Here is a 23,476-nt window from a genome sequence, read left to right as displayed (position 1 = left end):
AGAAAGAAAGAAAAGCTCCAGGCCACCTATAACTCCTTAATTGTTAAATTCTACCAAGATAGTCTCTTGTGTTGAATTTACCAAAATATTCTGCAGCACTTAGTATTGAAAATCTCATCCTTTAAGATCCATGCTGGGGATTCACCCAACTAGTACACAGGAACTACTTTCCCACCCACTTCTTTATGGAAGGGCCCACTTCTGATGCCAGGGCTGAGAATTCCAGACTGTTCTTCTCAGCTACCCTTGCAGCCAGCATATCAGCATGAGATCCAATCCTAAATTAGGTTACTTGAAAACAAAGTTAGTGACAGCTGAGAGGCCGGAGGATTCCTGGGAAGAGGTCACTTCCCTGTGAAAGGCATTTCCATGAAGCACGGCCTCTTTCTGTGCCCGCACTGGGACACTGCTGCATGAGAACAAGTCTCAGTCATCTACTGCTGCATCACCAACCACCAGTAATCTCCATGTCATACACTGTTATGTCTCATGCACCTCCAATCTACGCTGGGCACAGCGTGGTGGTTCTTTTCCAAGTGGGACTTGCTGGGACTGGGAAAACTACAATGGTGAGTTACTCACACACATTTCTAGAAACAAAAGCTTGGGGCTGGACCACAACATCTTTCACCTAGGCCCTGGGGTCTCTCCACACAGCTAAACAGGCTCCTGAGAATGCAGTTTTCTTAGAGGGCTAAGACTTCCTACCCGGCTGCTTACTTCCAAATGAAAAAGCAATTGCTGATATTCCTCTTAAGAGCTGGACCCAGAGTTAGGCTTGCACAAATTGTGCCACATTTTATCAGTCAAAGAAGACATGCAGGCAGCCCAGAATCAAGAGGAAGATGACAGACTGCAGTTGCTGGCATGAGGAGTGGAGATATGTCTGCAGGGGAGGGAAAGACACCAGGGGCCGCCAACTTCACCCTCAGTCAGAGGAGACACAGACCCCTGACCTCACTGCATAGTTAGCCAGCCAGTCCTGCGTCTGTCCATCTCTGGACTTCCTCTTCTGCAAAGTAGTCTACAAGCGCCGTTGTCGGTGATGATTTTGTTTGTGTATTTTTACAGATGAAACTGATAGCCCTGCGACTGATACACGGGCTTTTATCCTCTATGTGAATGAGGACAAATCAATAAATCTCTCCAGACAAGACTTCTACTCAGAACTCCAGATCTGTACGCAGAACACTGGACAACCGTACCTTGAGAAGAGTTAGCAGCCCATTGACTAAAAGCACTTTACTGAAACTCTCTTGTGGAATTTTGAGCAGCTTTCCTGTGCTGATCACTGTTTTAATCTGGTGCTCATAAAGCACACTGTAGAAAACAACTGTCAGCACATAAAGTCATTTCAGAGGGAGGGGTGGGGAGGCTGGAAAGTAAAGAGCTGGCATTCGATAGGGTGCCCAGGCAGATGCCGTGACAGAGACTGTGATCCAGAGCTTGAGCGATGAGCATGAGCTAGCCTTGGTGATATCTTAGGGAAGACAGATTCATCAGAGGGAATAAGAAATGTGGAGCTTACGGGGTAAGGGTGAGCTTGCCCTGTTCCATATCTATATTCCTTTTATTCCACCTGCGCATCTACTGCCTTAATGCAACCTTTAATCAGCTCTTGCCAAGATTAACTAAAAAGCCTCCAAACTCATATCCTTGTCTCTGGGTCCAGCCTCTTCTAATCCAAATTAATATCTTCTGCTAGAGTGTTCATTCTCGAAAGCTCTGCTTCAGATCATGCCATGGGTTCTCAGTGACTTCAGAACAGAATCACAGCTCTCAGCACAGCTCACGGCTCCTCTTCTGTGTTTCCATCACGCTCCGTGACATGTTCTGATGGCATAGTTACCGTGTAGCACTGCAAGTGTCTATTTAGTTATCTTCCCCCGGCATATTTAAATAACTTGAAGGTGGAGATCTTCTGTCTCTCAATCTACAGGACCTCCAAAACCCCTAGCAACATATACTATGTTGTATGCAAAAAATATATATTGAAATATTTTTACATAAGGTATTTGAACCATAAGAACTAGGGAACGTGTATATTTCACAGAAATCATAGTATTGAAAAAGGGAATTTTATAAAGTCTGCAAAGTTAAAATGTACCTGGGTAACAGTCTATTAGGTGACTAAGAGCTATGTAATTTGAGGGAAAGCACTTAATTTCTCTGAGTATGTTGTCCTATTTATAGAACAATGATAATAATACTTCACAACTGTACAGATTACAGCTGGACATAGTGGTACATGCCTGGAATCCCAGCACTCTGGGGTAAGGATTGGTTGGGTCAAGAGGACCACATGTTCAAGCCCAGCCTGGGAAATTAAGTAATTTAACAAGATCTTGTCTGGGAGTGGAGGAAGATATGAAGGAGAAGAGGAAGTGAAAAGGATCAAGATGTGATATGTACAGATTCCCCACAAAGAATGTATTTATTATGTATCATAGCCATACACTAATAAAAAATGGATGATTTTTTTTTTTAAATTGACTAGGGATGTGGCTCAATGTCAGGGCCCTGTGTTCAATCAAGAGAAAGAGACAGACAGAAATAATGCAGTAAGACAATTATTAGAGAGACCAGCTATTGTTTTGCTCGGTCCTCACAGTACTGGTCTGATCTGTAAGAACCTAATGTTGTTAAGAAAATCCTTGTGAGCCGGGCCTGTTGGCCTGCAGCATCCCTCCAGGACTTGGGTCCACGTGGCCTGGGGAAAAGGCACAAAATAAAGATGGTGGCAGCTTGTACAGGAGTGAGAACAGCGACTGGTGTTCACAGGATCGCTCAGTAGATGTGTCGCAAGCAAGAAGAGGGAAATTGCGTTTCAGCCTGCTGAGGACGATGGTTCCGGGTTCTTCCCCAGCAGCTGTTCTCAGCCGTTCTAGGCAGAGACCATACTCCCCGCCCCGCCCCCACTGTACATATGACTGCCTACACTTACGTTACAGGCGAAGAGACTGACTTAGAATGCTAAAATAATTTCCCTAGGCGACCCACCTCCTAAGGGAAGAGTTCAGTTCTTCTTTGTTTTTTTCTACCTGCCTATTAAATCTCAGGCTTTCCTTCCCTAAATCTATGAAATTCCCCTGCCTTACAAATAAGACCTAGTCCAAAACTCAATTTTATAAACTTAGTTTTGTTCACATGGATTCTCACTCAATTTTCCAACCTTTAATGTTACTAAATGTATTTTATATGCCGTCCAACAGCTATATATTTTCTAGCATTGTTGCTGTGATGTTCATGTGAAATCACTACAGTCTTCAGGAGAATGAGACCTTCTTAAGAGGACTGCATTTAGTAATGACTCCCTCCATCTCCCCCTACAGCCAAGGCAAAACTAACTCCATATCGTTCTGCAAAAATAAAAGACACTTTTGCTCAAAGAGATTAAATTGTTCAGAAACTAATGCCTCACTTCTAATCGATAACTGAGGCTATTTTCAATTTTCCATATCACCAATTCCTTTTCGGAATATGTCCACCAAAAGTGGTGACATTAAATTTGAAATTCAGGGCTTTATTTGTCCTGAGTTTGCAGTGGATATGAACCCTTTTTCCAAAGGGATCAAAAAGCCTGCTGTGCATTTGCATTCCGTTACAGGGAAGGGGAAAGGATTACAAGAAAAGTGTTAAAGCTTTTCCCTAAGTGCATTTTCTGTCTTTTTTATGAGCCACAATATGAAGGAGAATAATGTGACTAATGAATTTCTACCTGTTTGCTCATAAAGATTTATATGCCAGGCTCCATGCTATTATTGACCAATCAAATTGCTCAGCTACTCCTACCCATTTTATAAGTTAATAACATCCTCCCTGCAATGATGGTACAGGAATAAAAGCTGATTTATGAAGAAGGTTGGTTTTTTTATGCCAGTAATTCACCTCTGTTTTCCTGATATACTTGGTAGGGGTGGTAAAAGGTACAATAGACTCCACAGAGAATCTCAAACAACCCAATCCTTCTGCAATGAGCTCACACTGCAGTTGTATTTCTACCCTCTCTGATGGGTGCACACAATATTCAAAATAAATGTAACATACAGGAGGCCCAGCTAGGGACATGGCCAGCAAGTATCATGACTTCAGGAAATTCACCTGATACCTCTAAGTTTAAGTTCAAAAAATCAGTATTTTATGTATACAGTGCTTTTTAAAATAAGATGAGCTAAGGCACTTTCAAAATCTGACATACAATGCAAATGCAGGAATTGAAATTATCAGTCTCTGTTTTGAGAAGAAGAGACAAGGAAAATGTGTGATATGTGCCTCTGTTTGCGTGTTCTCTATAGCTGAGCAGAAAAGTAAACATATAACAAAACTATCCCTAAATAGGATCATATTTCAGCAAGACATAGAAAGTGACATTCTTCCAGGTGAAACTGCACGCTCACTTCTGGCTTCTGACCTTGGGCAACTAAAAGCAGCAGGATGACTTCTTGCCACAATAATCAGAAGGCATGACAGATACATCAAGTGACTTCTTCCTACACTAACAAGAGACAGTGCAGGTCTATGATTTCTAAGCACAAAGCCACAGATGAGGCAAAGCCCCCAGATTCCTGCCTTTGCATCTAGAAATACCCTCTGCACGTGGTGCATGAAAGATAATGAGCAGGCATAGCAGTTTTCCTGGCTGAGAGGACTGAGACTGGGTTTGGGAGGCTGACACTTGGAGCTGTCTGAACAAGACATCACACTGGGAAGAGACTCAGAATGCACAGAGTTCCTAAAATGTTCACACCCTAAGGATTAGGGCAAAACTAGTTCTACAGTAAAGCTATTCAAAGCTGACATGAACAAATGTTTGCTAAAATCTTCCAAAGAATCCAACTGATTGATTCACAAGTCAATGTCATGATGAAATAAGCAAATTGTAACACTCTTCAAAGGAAAACAACAAAACCCAGAATGCCACCAGGTAATACTCACAGCGTCTGACAAACTTTGAGAGAGAACTAGATATGCAAAGAGGATACAGAGGTGACTCATAACCAAGGAAAACTTCAGTGGGCAGAAACAGGGAAGGAAATTTAAAAATGAAATTTACAGAAAAGTATTCTTAAAATCAATTAAAAATATATTCAAGGATTTCCAAACACACAAAATGAGAGAAGTAAAAAGTGTTTTTAAATTGTATGTTGGAGCTGAAACTATAGTATTTAAATTTTAAAACTTATTAGAGAAGATTAATAGCCAATGAGAAGGAGCAGAGGAAAAATATCAGTAACCTTGAAAACATAGTCATCTACACTATTCAAACTGAACCACAGAGACAATAGATAAAAACAAGTGACTGTCAGGGATGAGGAATCAAAATAGAACTGGAGAGAAATTTCATGGTCTGTACCTTTCCACCCCTTTAGTAATGATTTTGGCCCTCCACTTCCTCAGCAACCAAAGCAAATGGACCTGTAGACACAAAACAGCTAGATCTTTTGTAGAATTTTATAAGCTATTCATAAAATGAATGTGGCTATAGAAAAGACAAAATAATTCTGAAGAAAAAAGTAGTAGGGAGAAACTTATTTGACTTAAAAGCTTACTGTGATCTATAGTGACCAAAACCGTATGTGACTGGTGTTAAGGGTAGGCACATAGGTCAGTAACAACAGAAAGACCAGCAGCAGACCCATATGTAGGTGGTCACTGATTTTTAACGAGGTCCTGAGGTAATTGGTTAATACATAAAGAAGGAAAGGAATTTCAGGAGGCACCAGCAGCATGCAAGAGACATTCCTGCCTGACCTTGGGTCTTTGAGGATGGATGAGGAACATAAATGTCCCAAATGTAATGCACCCAAAGTTGGGTATGGGGAGTGAGATTCTTCTCAGACCACTCCATGCATTTCTCTCACTACCTCTGATTCCAGCAGAGTACCAGGCTTATAAAATAATGACTGAGCAGTGGATTTTTTAGTAGCTCTGTGGCAAATGCAAGAATGACAGCACCTGTTTTCTCCCCCAGTGGAATCCCTGCTTCTCAGCTGGTACTAGATTTACAAGCTCGGATACTGTTTCCAGAGGAACAGCTTTAAAAGGAAGGAAGCTAGAGACTGATTAAATAGGATACCAGCTTTGGGTTCTTCCGCCTGAGCCCTTGATGGTGGGCGGTCTCAGCCCTTTCTCAGGCTGCTCCACCAAATCAAAGCCAGGGCTGGCCACCCTCCAGGACCAGCAGGAAGCTGCTTTGGCCTTGTGATTTGGGGTCAAATTAAAAGTATCATTTTAAAAAAATAAAGCACACAGTGTAGAGCGACAGACAGCAATATACATCCTTAGACACTTGGAGGGGGCACAGCTGCTGTTCATCCACTTGATCAGTTTCAAAGCTTCCAGGAGGCATTGCAGAATCTTGGGGAAGATCACGTGCTAACATAAGAAGAGAATGCTCAGGTGTAAGGTGTGCTGAGAGAGCCACGCTGTGTACATGTGCATGTGCACGTGTGTGTATGTGTGTGTGTGTGTGTGTGTGTGTGACAGAGAGAGAGAGAGAGAGAGAGAGAGAGAGAGAGAGAGAGAAGAAAGACAGAGAGAGGGAGAGAGAGAGACAGATACAGACACAGACATGGACAGAGACAGACAGAGACAGAAAGACAAAGACATTTATAATGAGGAATTTGCTCACGCCATTGTGGAGGCCAGCAGCCCCTGGCCTAGGAAGAGCATGTCTTCGCTCAAGCGTGAAGGCAGGAGACAACTAATATCATTGGTGTGCAGGCCACCAGGCAGGCCGCAGTCTCTCTTACTTACCTCCAGGAGGGTCTGCCTTTAGTTCTCTTCTGGCCTACAACTGGTCACATGAGGCCCAATCTATTGGAAGGGCCAGCTGTTTTACTTACTTTCCCAATGCTAATCTGAGCTGTGTTCTCAGAAATAATATCAGACCAAAGAATCGGGTCCCTGTGGCCTGAACAAATTGTCAATAAAAATTATCTATCCCAGATGCTTTGAGGATATAGACCCTGACCAGGTATTCTGAGGAGAGTTACATGAATGGACCCCTTGAAGTTTAATTTGAAAGTTTTCCTATGCATGGATTTTATAGCAGGGAAAAAAAAGAAAAACTAAATGTTCTTATTGCCGCATACCTAAGTGAGAAGAGCTACTCCTTTGGAAGGGATTTTCTGATTTTCAAACCAAAGCCCAGGGAGGAAACGGCCCATGTTAACTGTAATTTCCTGCCCCTGACTGGGACCTGAAAATCTCATGAGCAACTGGTAAGTGAGTTGAAGAACTCAGCTGTGAAGCGGGAAGGGAAGAAGGTTATTTTATGGATGTTTAAACACCTAGAGCTTCATTAAGTTCTTCCTTCATCTGCCTCCAAAATAGAATCGCCATTCACGGGTGAGAGATCATGTTTACCTCAGTGAGAGTCTCTGTTGTCCGTGCTGGTTTCCAGGATGGAGTGATGGCCCCCCTTGCACGGCCCTTTGGCATCTGTTGGCTTTGTTTCTTTCCAGTGATGACAGTGCTTCTCTCCTTGAAGGCTAAGCTGTTCTCACTCATCCCAGGAGCCCATCCATGGCCAAGGTCAGCCTGCTGGCCAGCAATGGCCAAGCGCTCTGGCTCTTGTGGTCTGGCCCTTCCCTGGGACACTAAGCTGCAAAAATCTTGGATTTCTCCAAGTTTTCTCACATTTCAGTTCTTCCAAACTGCCAGAGGGACATAGAAACAGTAATCAATGATCCACTCCTACTAATAATAACAATTTATCAGTAATCTCTCCCTACCAATGACACCAAGCCATCAATCACTATTCTTATTCACTCCACTCCTGTGCTCCATCTCCCAGCCCTGCCCCTCGCATGTAAGCCCCACAATGCTTTTGAGCAAGTCTTTAGTGCTGGTATAAGAGAAATGTGGGAACATCTGACTGTGCCCCAAGTAGCTTTGACTTTGGACCTCTTTTCCACAGCCACAGCTGGGGTCCAAGCATCCATTCTGCATTTGTCCTACTATTGTGCAGGCCTGATCATTTTATCCTTGTGCTTAACATTCTTAGAAGATGAATCCATTTCTCTTGGGACAAATCCAGAAGGCTGTCCTTCCCGTGCAGGGCCCATGTGACCCAGCCTCTCTCTCTCACAAGCTTCCTGCAGCCCTTCACTCTCCAGTTGCCTCATTTTATAATTTTCCTTCCCCTAATTCTGCCTTCCATTAGCTCATTCCAGTAATGCTAAATGTTTAGACATCAGTAATGCTCCCCTGAGAATCACTTGTGACTCTTCAGAAAAGGCCATGTCCTGTGGTGCTCAAATGTAGCAGAAGATGCCCCCCCAGCAGTATACTTCAGTTTGTTAGTTGCCCGGGTAACAGCTCCAGTTACAGTTCCTGTTACTTTTGTTTCTTAGAAAAGCTGGTCACTGTGATGCATAGCTGGTCACTATGATGCATATTGTAAGAACCAGTCCCCAGTGGACATGCCATTCTGCCTGTGCTTCCTGTTTGCTTATCCCATATTAGCCCTAAACCACCAAAGATCAGGGCCTGATATTTTGGGAGTGACCCTGATCAGTGCTCACTGATGTACATAAATTTGCCTCTAAATCCTGAGTATCATTTCAGTATTTCTATTTGCCATAGCCCTAACATAGCATAATTGTACTTAGTAATGCCTTAGTACTAGATTTATCAATAACCTGTTCCTCTTAATAACTATTCAGGAGGGGGATGGCTGTCTCCAAGGCATGAGGAGAAAAAAGGGCTAGCTAGGGCAGCTCCTGGAGGTCTGGTGCAGTAAACTCCTGATCATGATGTGTCAACTTGAATGGACTAAGAACTGCCTAGCCAACTAGAGAAGCACAGTTCCAGGTGTGTCTGTGGATGACTGACATGGAAACCAGCAAACTGAGGGGGAAGACCCAGCCCAAAGATGGGTGGCTCCAGCCAGTAGGCTTTAGACTGGATGGAATAAAAAGAGAAGGAAGGAGGAAGAGTGCCTGTCTGAAGACCTCCAGTCTTTGCCATCACCTTTGGACAGGTCCCATGTGTTTCCTTAGCCTTCTAACACAGATGTACTCCGGCGAGCCTCCAGTGAGCTCAGTGATTAGGTCTCTTTCACTCCAAGTAGCCTTTTAAAAGCTGAGATACAAACAAATTATAACACTCCTTTTTCAAGGTTGCACTTTTGATATTTTTTTAATTGTGTGTGTGTGTGTGTGTGTGTGTGTGTGTGTGCACTAGAAAGGAAACCAGGGCCTTGCATGTGCAAAACACATGCTCTACCATTCAGCCTCCGGGCTCCATTATTGTTTCTAGATGAGAAAACTGAGACTTAAAGAGGATGATGCTGTGTTCTACAAGTGAACAAGGAGTAATGATAGAGCCTGGATTTAACCCCAGAGCCCGAAGCTTTGTCTTCCATCCTTAACTACCAGTGCTCAGTTGGCAAATTCTCTGTGTAGCATCTGCAAGATTAACACTTGTGGCTGAGTGTGCTCTTTAGCAACGAACAACTCGGCGGCTTCTAGTTGATTCACAAATATATCTAGTTTATCATTATTACCACTAATTTAAGATCCTGCCCATCACTCTGAAAGAAACTTCATGGCTCTTGGTGGTCTTCTCCGTCCATCCCCTCCACAGAGCCTGGAACCATCTGTCTATTCTCTGGCTCTATAGATTTGCCAATGCTGGACATTTCATTTAAATTGACTCATGTCAGGTATGGTTTCTTGTGTTTGGCTTCTTGCCAGAGGAAGTGAAGGCTAAGGTGGGGTTGTCACCTGCCTGCTGATGCATATTCACAGCACTCAACACAGACTGGGAGACTTAACAGTTGTACCCACTGAAGGAAATGAATGCTTTTCTATAAGCTAAACAAGTCTTTATATGTGTCTTTAGATAGCTCTGCCCTGATGGCATTTTCAATAGCCACTAACCTTGCCTGGTACAGTATGGGGGTTGTAAATTAGCATGGAAATTTAAAGCAAGTTCTTGTTGATACACAGCACAAATTAGTTATATAAGGGGACGGTAGTTTTTCATCTTCAGTTGTCTCTGATGCAGCTTCTACAAAATAATTGTTCTGTTAACTGAATACCATTCTGTAACTGCAAGAAGAAAAGTTGCAGCTGTTTTGTTGACACTCTGAATGCTTCTAATAAATACAACTTTATGTGTCTAACACACTGACCAGAGACTTTGATGGCTTGGCTATACAAGGAAACCAATACAGACACTGCAGAAAAGTAAACAAACATACAACAAAATAACCACAAATGGCAATAACAACAAGCCCCGGGGAATGAAAATATCAAATTCCCAGCATTGCACATTTGATTATTTAAAAGGCACCATTTCAATAAGTAGTTAGGAAGCACATACAGAAACAAAAAGTCAAGGGAGAGTTCAAAGGTCACCCAGAAAGAGCACCTTAGGTTTTCCTAGGTCAATCTCAGCACTCACACACAGCCCTCAGCATACCCACAGTCCTGTTGTGTGTGTGCTTCTAGATGGCCAGGAACATGTCAGAGCTTGCAAGAAGTCCCATGAACATCTCATTTTTTACATTTTCCTTTTAAGGTTTTGGTTAGCCTGCCATTTATTCAACTGGCATGCACAGCCGTGGGCAGTTGAAATGTAAACACTTGCTTCTAAATGTCTCAGACAGACACCCATGGGAAAAGGCGTTTTGCACTAAGTAGGATCTAAATCAGCCCCTGAGAAGAGCAGCCGTCCACGTGTAGCATTTTTGAAACTAGAATGCACGTTAAATGCAGGCGATTTTCTTTCACTAAGGCTTGAGGGGGAGTTCAACCTCATTTTACCCACTGGCCTTGTTTGTACCATAAAGTTGGAAGTCAGACTGTTAACATGCAGACTTGTATTGGTCTACTACTCTGTCAAATACTTGAAGTCATCAACTTCTAAGAAAAAAATATTTTATTAATTTTTATTGTATTGATTGATTTAGACAGAGTCAGTTAAGTATTCCAGGCAGACCTTGAACCTGTGTTCCTCCTGCCTCAAACTTTTGAGTAACTGAGATGACAGGCATGTGCCCCTGCACCCAGGTTAAACAGAAAAGGTTTACTGTGGCTTAAGGATTTGAAGGTTCCAGCGCATTTCAGGACTTTGTAGGGCCCCTTGCTCTGGGGCCTGCAGCAAGTCTGCACTTCCTGGAAGGGAGTGAACGGAGGAGAAAAATGCCTTCTCCAATAAGCGGAAGAGAGACAGAAGAGAGCTCGGTTTCCAATCCCTTCGAGAGCGAGCCTTGAATGACCAGACCATCAGACAACAAGCTACTGTGTCCCACTCTGAAAGTTTTCACTACCTCCCAACAGTGGGAGCAGGAGACCAAGGCTTCAACATGCGGAACTTTGGAGGGAATCCCAGCCCTAAACCGCAGAGGACTCTGGGTTTCCAAAGCTTTCACAGAGCTGCACACAGGAAGACTGCAGTGCAAAAAATGGAAGCATTGTGAAGCGCACCAATTTTGCTGAGATTTGGTGCTTTTCTTGAGTAAATGCTCCTGGGTTTCACATAAACTGACTACCAAACAGGGTTGTAGAAAAAGTACATTCTGACACTTCCGGCTATTTCCCCATTGCTTTTATGGAGAAGAGAATTTTCAAGCATTCCCTCCCCACCCTTTCTGCTGCCTTCTTGCCTATGTAGCTTTTCTCAGAATCAATTTAGAGAAGGACCAATAGTGAAAATGTCATCATAATAAAATTTATAAAGTAACTATTCAAAGCTACGAGTCAGAAGGTCTAAAGGAAAACACTAATTTTATAGTTTGTGTTTAGTGTCTTTCTCCCTTGCTGGGATGTGGTCCATATTCTGAAATCTCTTCCTGTTCAGGGTTACAGCTCTGGTGCACCTTGATGTGATCTAGATAAAGGAAGTGATCAGTAAATATGCACTCAGTGAGCAAATGGATGGAGCAGTGGAGAAGCAGCCTGTCAAAAATGACATCTGCAGTGCGCCCTTGCTTCCTTTTGTCTCTTTTCAGTGTCATCTCTCTGCTTCTGTACGTGGGACTCCTTCATGTCCACTTCCTCACCTAAGTGTTTGTGTTGCCCACCCTGTTTTCTGGTGCTTGAGGACTCCGTTGCCCCACCATCACCGACCAGAGCCTCCTAGGCTACACTGTAACCCTGAGCAATCGTTAGGCAAGCTTCCTGCTCTGAGGACGCTGGCTAGTCCTTCGCAGCAGAATCTCAGAGCTTCCTGATCCTCAGCAGTGCACCTTTAAAGTGAGGTTGCAGATACGAACACATTTAGGAGTTTTGGGGGGCTTCTGCCTGATGAGATTACATAAGCTTTTCCTGTTTATTTTTTATTCATCCATGTTGGCAGCATATAATGTCTACTTCCTTGTGAGGAGTTAGCACATTCATAGAACACATTTTAAATCCTTTTTTCATCTCCTTTCTTCCCCTCCTTCCCGCTCTTGATCCTCTTCTCATTTGAGAAAGATCTTCACAGCCACGCTACCCTGCACCGCCTGAGCTCATTTGAGAAAGATCTCCCTGCTTCCTATTGTCTATTTTTTATTTTGCTCGTGATTTATATCTTGGGTTTCTCCTATAAGAGAAGCTATGTGATATTGAAGCTTGTGTGTCTGATTTATTTCACTAAACATTATGGTCTCAAAGTGCAGCCATTCCCCTACGTTCCTTAAAGATCTCCTCGCATCAGAATTCCACTTTCCTTTGAACACCTTCAGGAAAAACCTTGAGAAACAAAGAGACTGCCCCGCTCCTAGTGAGAGGGATTCTTCTTTAGCATGGGTTGTCCTAGCTCCTAAGGTGGCATCTCCCTCCTTTTCCCTGAAGGCATCCACTGGGTTAGCAGCTCATTGACTTGATACACAAGATCTCTCCCTCTCTGTCTCTCCTCTCTCTCCCTCCCTCCCTTGCTCTCTCCCCCTCCCTCTCTCTCCCCTCCCACTCACCCTCCCTCACTCACTCTCCCTCCCCAATCCTTATCCTAGTGACGACCTTGATTTCATTTCATTCGTTCATTAATCAGAAACCACAAATGCACAGGGGAGAGGTAACTGGATCCAGAGGTGGAAAGCACTATTTTCCGGCAATTCTAGCAGAGTCTGATTCTCTGGGGGCAGGAAACCCGTGCGTGCATGAGCAGTCCCTAAACGTGTCCCCAGATGGATGCAATCTGCTTTATTTAACTTGCAGTAGCCCTGGAGAGAAATGAGTGCCCTTCTCAGATCACCATATGAGACTTGAATGCCTAGAAATGCAAGCCACTTCCTCCAGCTTCCTCCCCACTAAAGAACAATGACATTTTCACATAAGAAACTGCCCAGGAGGCTTTGAGCTACAGTAGCTATTCACGCATTAGCTCTGGCTATCGCTCTGAGTGGCTTAATTCTAAAGCTGTCGCTGGGAAAGCTGTCCAGGGTGGAAATGAGCCCTATGTCTGATGCCATTAAGACAGGGCCTGTGGCTAGCCATTAAGTGGCCATTGAACTTCCTGGATTTGTTTGCAAATATTTGTGTGTTTGGTTGCTTATTTCAAGATGGCCTCTGTAGTTCTCATCACTTTCTCAAAGGGGCCCCCGGATCCAAAAGAGGTTAAGAACTACTGGCTTAAATAATTTAAAATGGTCAATTATTTATTTAGCTTTTTAAGCCTGCTTCCTTGCATTGAAATAGCTCCAAACATTTTGCCCTGCCTCCCAGGCATCTGAATTGAGCTTGAGGAAGAAATTCATTAGCGTCCTCTTCTGCCCCCTGTAAAAGCCATCTGGGCCTCTCTTACAGAAATGAGTTCCGTGACTTGGTTTCTGTTCGGCAGCAATTCCTAGTGGGTCCTCATTTCTCCACTAAATAACCCCCACGAACCACAGAAAAAAGAAAATCCAAAAGCAGCCAAACTGGCAGCTCACAGGGAGGTAGGGGACTGTCCCTCCTGCTGGAACAGGGAGTGACATTTAGCGCGTGCTTCCTGGAGCACAACAGGGTATCCACCACAGATCAGCACGGCCTCCTCCTCCTCCTTATGGGGAGGGACAGAGACACAGGAGCTCATCCCCTTCAGAGATTTACAGTCTAATCAGCAAGACTGGAGGCCCTCTTAAAATATAAATGAACTATCTGAGAAACGCAGATAAAGCCTTATCTGACATTAATGTCTTAGTGAGAATTTGTTAAACAAATCGACCTAAGTGGAGCACAGAATTGTAAATCCTGGGTATGGGGCACATTGGCTGCGTCTCTGCTTTCAGCTGAGGCAAGCAAATCCATCACTTGGGCCAGGTTGGGCAGCATAGTGAGTCCCTATCTCCTAAGACGCAAAACAAGGGGCTGGGGCTAGAGTTAAGTGGCAGAGCACCGTCCCCCACATGTGAGATACGCTGGATCCCATCCCCAGAACTGCAAACAAGGAAATAAACAATTTTTTTAAAAGCCTTGGGTAAATAAGTGGTGGCAGAAGTGGCCCTCAGCACTGGGGCAAAAGGACCAAGAGGGCACGGTGGTGAGGACGGGACCGCAAGCCCGCGGAAGGTGTGAGCGACCGCACCTGGAGGTGCGCTTGCCCCGTAGGGTCACATTTCCTTGGGCCGCCGCATTAAACCATTTGTATCTCAGGGATTCCTTACTTGTGATGCCCTCTCGTCATTGGTAACTCATGGTCATGTGGGGAAATCAAGGTGCGATGCGGAGCTCCGAAACATCCTAGGTCTTGTGGGCGTTTGCTCATTGGCTGGGATACAGAAGCAAACACTACTGTCAGAGAGGATCAAACAATTTTTGTAGAAAGTTAACTTGTGGAGAAAATCATCTCTAACTCCTCCCTGCCTGACCAACATGATGTTGTCATGCACCCTGGGAGCCTCTGCTGCCCTGGCCCACGCCAACTTGCTACCCTGCCTTTTCTCATGCCCTTTCCTCTGACCTAAACTTCCACAAATCCTGTTGTTCTGGAGTGTCCTGGGAAACAGCACCTGGCTCATCAGCTCTGCTGTGGGCGGCTAATATGTTTTCTTTTTTTCTTTTCATTCAGTGAATCAATCAGTAAACATGAAGACAATATGCACTTAGGTATAAATATATATGATCTTGCCCCATCCATTTGTCTGTTCTTTCCAACTGCACAGGGAGACTGGCTCTTCAGCGCTCGGTCTGAAGCGTCAACAGAGTGCAGACTCCGTAACCAGTGGAATTTGCCAGTGGACTTCCTGGCATGGACTGCCCCGATAAGCAGGGACAACAACCTGTCTCTGAGGCGTCCCTGGTCACTTTGAGGCTGCTTTCCTTGGGGGAGCTACAGTTATCCTGGGTAATCCTGGGGAAATCTCTTAAGTTCTTTCTTCCATTGCACTCCCCTTACCTGAGAATGTTACACTAGGGAGATATAGGACTTAATATCTTTTTATGATTTATAGCACTCTTCACTAGACCTTCAGGAAAGTGGTTGTTGTTCTGTGACTGCAGCAACTTCTACTAAGACATAGAGGCCAGAAGCTTATGGTGCTAACTACTCTCCTGATGCAAGAACCAAGATGTGTCTTCTCTCCTGGAATTCCCTCAGCTCTTTCATAGGAAACAGGATGGATCACAGCCAACTGGATAATCTACAAGAGATATTGGTCAAGTACAGGGACCTATGTGTCAGTAATGAGCTGCAGGAAAATGTGGGATTCTTGATTTCATGAACATTGACATTGCATCATGTTTTATGTTATCCTAGTGTGTTACTTCCTGATTCTTACAGGTGTAACCATTGTCACTATGCAGAAGAAGAATCCCAGGCTCAGACATTCTCAGTAACTTGCAGAAAACCACACTGGTTAGTTTGTGTAGGAGGATGAGTTTGGCAACAGAGGGAATTGCACGTAAGTCAAACCTCATCCCTTATAGTTATAAGTCCTATTTTTAAGAAAGAAGATGCTAAAAAAGACTTTGAACCCATTAACTTAGGAACATCGAGGAAAGAGTATCTCGAGCTCTGTGGCCATTGGCAAGCTAACTAGCTGCTGTGTACCTCAGGTTCGTCACCTATAAATTGGCTAAACAGAAGTGTTTCTCATCAAATAGATTTAAGTCTATAGGTAGAAGTTTTATTGTTATTTATGTACTAATAAAAATGAAAACTCAGCACCACACTGTAGCACAATGCTATCTTATCAGTTAGAATTTTAAGTTTATACATTTTAACATTCTTTTGAAAGCTTAATTAGATGGTGGTACTTATCCTAGATCACCGCTGTGCATAAATAAAGTGGGAAATGTAGGTGAAATGAGCAGGTCAGGGGCATCCCAAAACTTTGTCCCACTTAAGCTTTGACCTCTCTGACTCTTCCATCAATGTTCTTGTCTTCTCTGCAGTCCAGTGTCAGCAACATCACAAGTCCCGAATCAGCCCACCTTGGTCTGTGCGATTCCTCTGTGACTCCCAACACAGGACGTGATCGCCACCAGCCAGCAGCAGGGATAAAATGTGCACATTTTTACACTGCTGAAGTTGAAAGAAATAAGCTTCTCATAATTAATGAAAACAATGCTCGTATGTCACAGGCATGCTACAAGGATTAAATACAACAAGGCAGCAGGATAAAATAGCATCAAACTTTCAATGTACAGCAGCAATTATCTAGAGAGAGCCTGCAAACTTTCACAATGACTCTTCCTGCGAATGAACTGCCTTTCTCATTTTCCTCTGCAAAAGAATCCACAAGGATCATTTTAAGCAGATGTCAAGACCTAAACAAGTTAGGTGCCTGAGAAGGCAACATATGTTTCCTTGTGTAATTCCTATATCCCTTCCTGTGCTCCTTAACCCTCAAATTTCTGCTTTTATGATACAGAAAATAAAAGGTGATGATTACTAGTGCAGATAAGCTGGTTGGCAAGTATATTACTTCTCAAGATGGAAATATTAGTGTTTTAATTTGGAGTCTTCAGGAAAGACATTGCCTTGAATTAAAGCCACGGAATTTTAGTGACTGGTAGACTTAGGGGAAGATGAGCCATATCACATTATCTTTCCCAAACAGTAAGAGGACTGTACAGGCTTTACAAGGAGCACATACTCTACTCACTGCCTGCAGCCTGCAGTGCTTTCCTGTGACCCCCAATAAGGCTGGGTCACGTGACCTGGCTTTACCAATGTAATTAGAGCAAGTGCAATGTACACACCTGTTGTGTACCTGGCTTAAAAGCAGTCGTGTGGATTGGAGATAATGCTTCCTCTTTCTCCTCTCTTAGGAGAATGGGATGCTTCAGAGCAGGGCTGATGTTCAGCCTGGATCCTGGCCTAGGAAGACTGGCTGTCGCTGATATGCAGTTAGGATTCTGGAAGTTTTGTTATACAGTGAAACTGACTAATGCAAAAATAGTTTTGCATTCTCCTAAAATTATATCCCATTTTCAACCTATAAAGAGGACACTTATGTCTAAAATCTTCAGTAGGACAAGTTTAAGGAAGTCAGGCTTGTGTGCAAGCCTAAAGTCACAGCGTAGCCCATATACACATCTAATGCTTCTAATATGCAACATGCAGATGCTGGGCAGATGGAAGTGGGAGGAGAAGGCTGAGAGAAGTAAGACCCCAGGAAAGACAGTGCAGGGCAGTGTTTGGAAGCTGTCACCAGCTGACTTCCCAGGAAATAAACACAGATGCAGCTTTGCTTGTACAGAGTTTCTTGGGTGTGGCCTCAGGATCAATGCCTGTGAGAGAGGTCAGGAACAACCGATTGGCAGAGGGAGACTTTGAACTGTGTAGCATTGCCCTTAGGAGTCCCAGCCAACCTGGGGGAGCTGTGGGTCCCAGGAGAAGCTTCCTAGGTATCCCAAGTTGAAGTTGGCCCAACACTGGGCAAGCCTCACATAGGAACTGCACATCACAAAGAGAGTGCCAGCCATGGCGACGGCCTGGTCACATGGGGTCTCTGGAAACTTTAGAATAACCTAGAAATCAAAAGTAAGGGTAAGTACACATGTGTCCAGACCCAGCTTCACTTACAGCTGCTTATCATTTCCACTGACCACTACTGTGTAATTTTACTATGAACTGTAAAGAGACTACAATTCCTAGCATTACCCAGACCTGAAAAAAATGCACCTGTGCCTCACAAACAGCCACTATAAATCAAAGTAATAACTAGCAGGGGGCTGAGAGCTTCTGTGATTTTTAGAGTGAGATTAGTTGTCTAGATAGCTAGCAAAATAACTTCCTCTCCTGAGGAAGGATCTAGCTGCACCTCAGGAGGGGTGGACCCACATGTGACATTCCCAGACAAACTAACCAGCTGCAGGACAGTCTTTCAAGGACAAGTAAAGGTTGGCATGGAGCTGTAGTACATTGGTCTGTAGAAATAGGTGGAAATTGAGAAAAATTCTTGACATTAAAATTTTACTCCCCAAGAGATCTAGAACACAAGATCAAGTGGGAAAGGTCCTGTGTACCTGGCTTAGACTTTGTGCTAGCTGGATCTATGCATCAGCCCTGTGTGAGGAGGTCAAGGGCATAATCAGAGAACACACAGAGGATCAGGGACAGGGCAGTATTCCCACCTTCCCTCTCTACTCTCCATCCCCACCAGCTTCTAGGATATATTCAGCACATAGAGTTTAAAGAGTAATAACAACAGCATATATACATTTGTGTGACCCTATTCAGACAATTTAGAAATTGCTTGTTTCTCACTCTTGAAGGATATGCTCAAAGTCAGCCACAGCCAAGAAACTGGCTTGTGGACCACAGAGGCATCTCTCTGTCTGTCTTATTCCAGATGGACTCCTGTGTCTAAGAAGAAGATTCTACTGCTCATGACCCTTCCTGGCATTTTGGTATTTTCATCAGTTTTACTTTTACCTGGCTGTGACAGAAAAAGAGAAAGAAAATCAAATCATTTCTCTTAAGAAGCCAAAACTTCTATTGTCCTTTTTTTAGTGTAACCGTTAGTTTTTTCCCTTAAGCCATTTTCCAAGACACTCATGGAGTGTCATAACCTGTGGGAAATAAAAACTGTGAAATGCTAATACTTTAACAAGAAAAAATATTATTTAATATTTGTGCTCTGTGTCAAAGAGAGGTGTAAATTAATCAAGAGCAAAGCTCCTTCATTTAGATAAACTCAATAATGTGGTTTAAATTCTACAATGCTTCCAAAGTCATGAGGTATCTGAGCTCCAGCTCCATCCCAACATTACCTGGAGAGCTTCCAGCAAGATCACAACAAAGAGGAAATTCACTAAGGTTGGGGATGATTTCTAATTAGTACATTAGTGAATGTTCATGCAAGTAGAATATCTATAGTGACTGGGAAGTGTTTGCCTATCCCAAGCATAAATTGTCTTAGAGTATTGATTTATTCAGGAAGATTTTATTTTCTCATGAAGAAATTGAAGCAACATTTATCCTAATTATCACACATTTCAACTAGTAAATCTAATTTAATTAGGTTTTATTGTGCTGAGAATTGTTTTTGCAAAAAGAATATGTAAAAGAATTGAAAGAGAGTGAAAGAGAAAGAGACAGAGACAGAGGCAGAGACATAGAGACAGAGAGAGACAGACCTGGTGAAAGTATGATGTGAATGAATAGTTCTCTTATCATATTCCTTTGAAAAGTATGACTCATACTAAAAATTGGCCATTGCCGGGGGCTTAGGAGTCAATATTCTGAGGTATTGGAATAGTATAGTAACTGCAATCTAAATGGAACCAGCAACTGATAAAGTTGGCTTCCACGATGGCCTGGTGACCTCTGCTTTTGGCATTAATGGCCTTAGGCAATCTCTTCTCCTATAACATTTCTTCAACTTATAACAAAATTTTTGTGATGAGATTACAAAACTTTGACTGCCATCTTGTAGGTCAACTCTCCCTTCTGGGTTTGGTAGCATTAGGCACCATGTTGAGAAGGTCACAGGCACCAGGCACCATGTTGAGAAGGTCACATGCACTAGGCACCATGTTGGGAAGGTCACATGAGCTGAGGGCAGCCTCTGGCCAGCAATCTGCTAGAGACTAGAGCCCTCAGCCCACAACCCACAAGGAACCAAGTCCTGTCAAAAACCAGGGAGATCAGTCCCCAGGCAGACTATCCAACAAGCCTCAGCCCTGGCCAACACCTTACAAGAAACTCTGATGGGAAGAACCAGTTAAGCCTTACCAGATTTAAGCCCCACAGAAACTGTGACATGATACATGTATGCTGTTTAAAACCACCATTATGGTTTAAACCACATGGTTAAAATCACCGCTCACTGTTTAAATCCACTAAGTTCTTGGCCACCTATTATGCAGAAATAGGTAACTAATACATATATACTACCTTTTAGAGAGACTCCAAAAACATCTAAAGCAAGGAAAATATGCATTAGAAGTAAAATTAACATCACTGGCAGTAAAGAAAATGGGAACTATACTGGCATTCTGATAAAAAAAATATTTTTCAATTTGTCAGGAAAAGCACAGTAAATTATATAACTAGCTTTGGAGAGGGCTTGAGGAAATGGAGCTGCTAGTGTGAGGGCAAATCAGTACAATCCCTCTGGAAAGCAATTTTGCAAAATGTATTAAAGACTTTAGAATATACTTTCTCTTTAGTGCAGCAATTCCACTTGTAAGAACTTCATCAAAAGAAATAATTGAGCTTTTCTAAAGAAATGTACAGTGTATCTCAATAATTGCTTACACTAATTGTACAATTTAAAACAATCTAAAATTAAAAACTGTCTAAATATTTAATATGTTGCTGATTAACTCTAAAGATAGTTCTGTATACTTTTTTAACTGTTTAAGGTAGAAAAAATATTGAATGACATAAAATGGTTTTATGATGTTAAACCACAAATTACATTACAAAACAGAATGCAAGTCTTTGTGTAAATCATACATATATATATATGTAGCCTACATAGAGGAAAACAGCTAAAACAATTCACCTTAATAGAGTTAAAACTGTCATCTCAGTTACTAGAATTACAGTATTACAGAAAATTGTCATTTTCACAGTTGTCCTTTTTCATATTTTCTGTATTTAAAAAATGATTATAGATTGTTCTTGTAACTAGGAAAAATAATGTGTTATTGTTAATAATGTAATTCATTTCTTTGTGATGCTAGACAGATAATATGTTACAATATGCTCATTTATTTAAAATTTCTTAGAAACAAGACCCAGACAAATACATTACATCAAGAAAATACTGGTGATATATTGTCTCTGCTAAGTGATGAAGTTAATCTTTCACTTTGCTCTCGATAGTTAATTTCTCTCGCTCGCAGGTTGTCGAGGCAATCTATCAGTCCAACACGAGGAAAACTGAAAGCAAAATGATGTCTTAACAGCACTGGCTGTACATACGAATGGCTGAACCATTAAGCATAAAGGGTATAAAGTAATCAAAAGCCATCCTGCTCTAGAATATTGAACACACAGAATGTTCTTACCAACTTCTAAGAGAAGAAAAATCTACAAAATATGGAGCCAATTTACTGCTGTATGAGAATTTCCCAGAATAAATCATTTATTGTTCACTGAAATTTAAATGTGGTCTCTGGTTGAAACAAGCAACTCTGCATGCTAATCAACCAGGACGCTGTCCTGGGCTTTCACCAGATCTTACATTATTGAATAGCACAGTGTCATTCACAGTATTTATTCTTCAGTGAAAAACTTTTCGGTCTCGATATATCAGCACAGCATAAGCATGATTAATTCATGATCGTTTTCACATACCAGTGCCTCTTTGATAACTTGATTTTCTCAGGCATCTGCACATGTGGTCTGAGGAAACGGGATTAGGAGCTAAATTGGTAGTGGATGACAATGATCGAAACAGTTTGTTGCTGCTAAGTGACAAACTGGAGAAAGCATAGTATTAGACTCTGCATAAAAGTAACCACCACATATAAGTTCTGTACAAAACAGAGGGCCCCACACATCCCCATGTTGAGGAATACCATCTTATCTAGTAAGTAGCAGAGCAGCCTCAGGCTCACTTGTACAGTGTGTGTGTATATAAGAAAGAACTCATGAAAGCAGAGCTTGAAGGATAAGTGCAAGTTGTCCAAGGCCATAGCCATAGCCATAGTCCAATTAGAGCAGCTCTTGACCTGCAATGGAACTTCCATCCTGTGTCATTTTTCCTTACTCATGATGAGTTATTCAACACAAACTCCTGTAAGAGCAACCTCAACCCCATAGCACAGTGACCCAGACACACAGAAGACATTTTGCTGTGACTCGCATTGGTTGAGCACCTGCTGAACTGTGCTGAGATTGAGGGACCTGGTGCCTGGCACAAGTGCTCAGTTCCACCAATAGGTATGGGTGACTCTGTGATGCCAACAGTTTCTCTTTGAATGACAACATTTCTTAGATAACTAAGCAGGCTCTTGGGGGCATAAGACAAAGGGATAGGTCTAGAAATACATCAAGAAGTGGTCTAAGAAGAGGCTGATCGTTCCAGCTGGTATTCACCATGCAGAGCATCCCATGCTTGGCCTATGTCAAGCACTCAGCTTCCGACAAGGTGGAGGTGAGCAGTGTGAGTGTGCAGGAAGAGATAAAAGAGGATGGTGGTCCAAGGCCAGGCCTGAGCTACTGAGCATCCTTCTGGTAACCACAGAAGGATGACTAAGAGCAGAGATAGAATCTGATTCAGCTGCGCAGCTGATTAGCTAAGTGGCCTTGAACAAAGTTCTGTTTCTCAGAGATAGCACCCAACTACAGCACCAAGTGAATGCTGCAAGGTCAGCAGGTGATGGAGGACGTGTGGTTATTATTGCTAATGTCCTCTCCTTAACCCACTGGAAGCATCCCCACCTTTCTGCATACTCTGTAGGACATTTGAATAAACACTGTTATGGCATAGATCTAAAATGTCCCTGCAAAGTCTCAGATGTTTGAAAGGTAATTGGATAATGGGGGCTCCATGCTTGTCAGTGGATTCATTCATTGATGAGTTCACCCCTGACCATGCTGTTAGGAGGGGATGCCTGGTGGGAGGTGGGTAGGTGGGTAGTGACTCGGAAGGGTGTACTCTTGTCCTGGCTCCCCACCCTGCTTCCTGATTACCATGAGGTGAGCAGCGTCCTCCGCCAGGCCATTTCACCATGGTGTTCCTGCCTCGGAGCCAGCCGACCATGAATGCGTTGGAAGCCACAGTGAAATAAACGTCTTCTTCTTTACGTGATAGGTGTTGGGCTTGGTGTCCCGGTGATAGGAAAGTGACTAACACAAATGCAAACTTGCCGCTGGGTTCCTGATGGCCTAGGGAGGAAACCTGGCTCCGTAGCTGTCATGTTCAGAGCAGAGGCTGCCCTAAGCTCTTCAGGGCACTGTGCCACAGCTGGTGTAGCTAGTGAGCACTGAGGTCAGATCAAGCATTTCTCCCCACGCTATTTTATCCTGACTTAGAGGATGTGGCCAAAGGACATGACATCTACACTGAGTTGTTCTCTGCCCGTGCTTAACAATCTCAGGGTCAGAGCAAAGTTATCAAGAGTTGGATGGAAAAGAAATGTGGGCCATTTGGGTGAGA

The sequence above is a fragment of the Chinchilla lanigera genome, unplaced genomic scaffold (genome assembly GCF_000276665.1).
Source record: "Chinchilla lanigera isolate Chin_1 unplaced genomic scaffold, ChiLan1.0 scaffold00090, whole genome shotgun sequence".
NCBI lineage: Eukaryota > Metazoa > Chordata > Mammalia > Rodentia > Chinchillidae > Chinchilla > Chinchilla lanigera.
The sequence above is the reverse complement of the archived record's forward strand: the minus strand, read 5'-3'. Positions refer to the sequence as shown.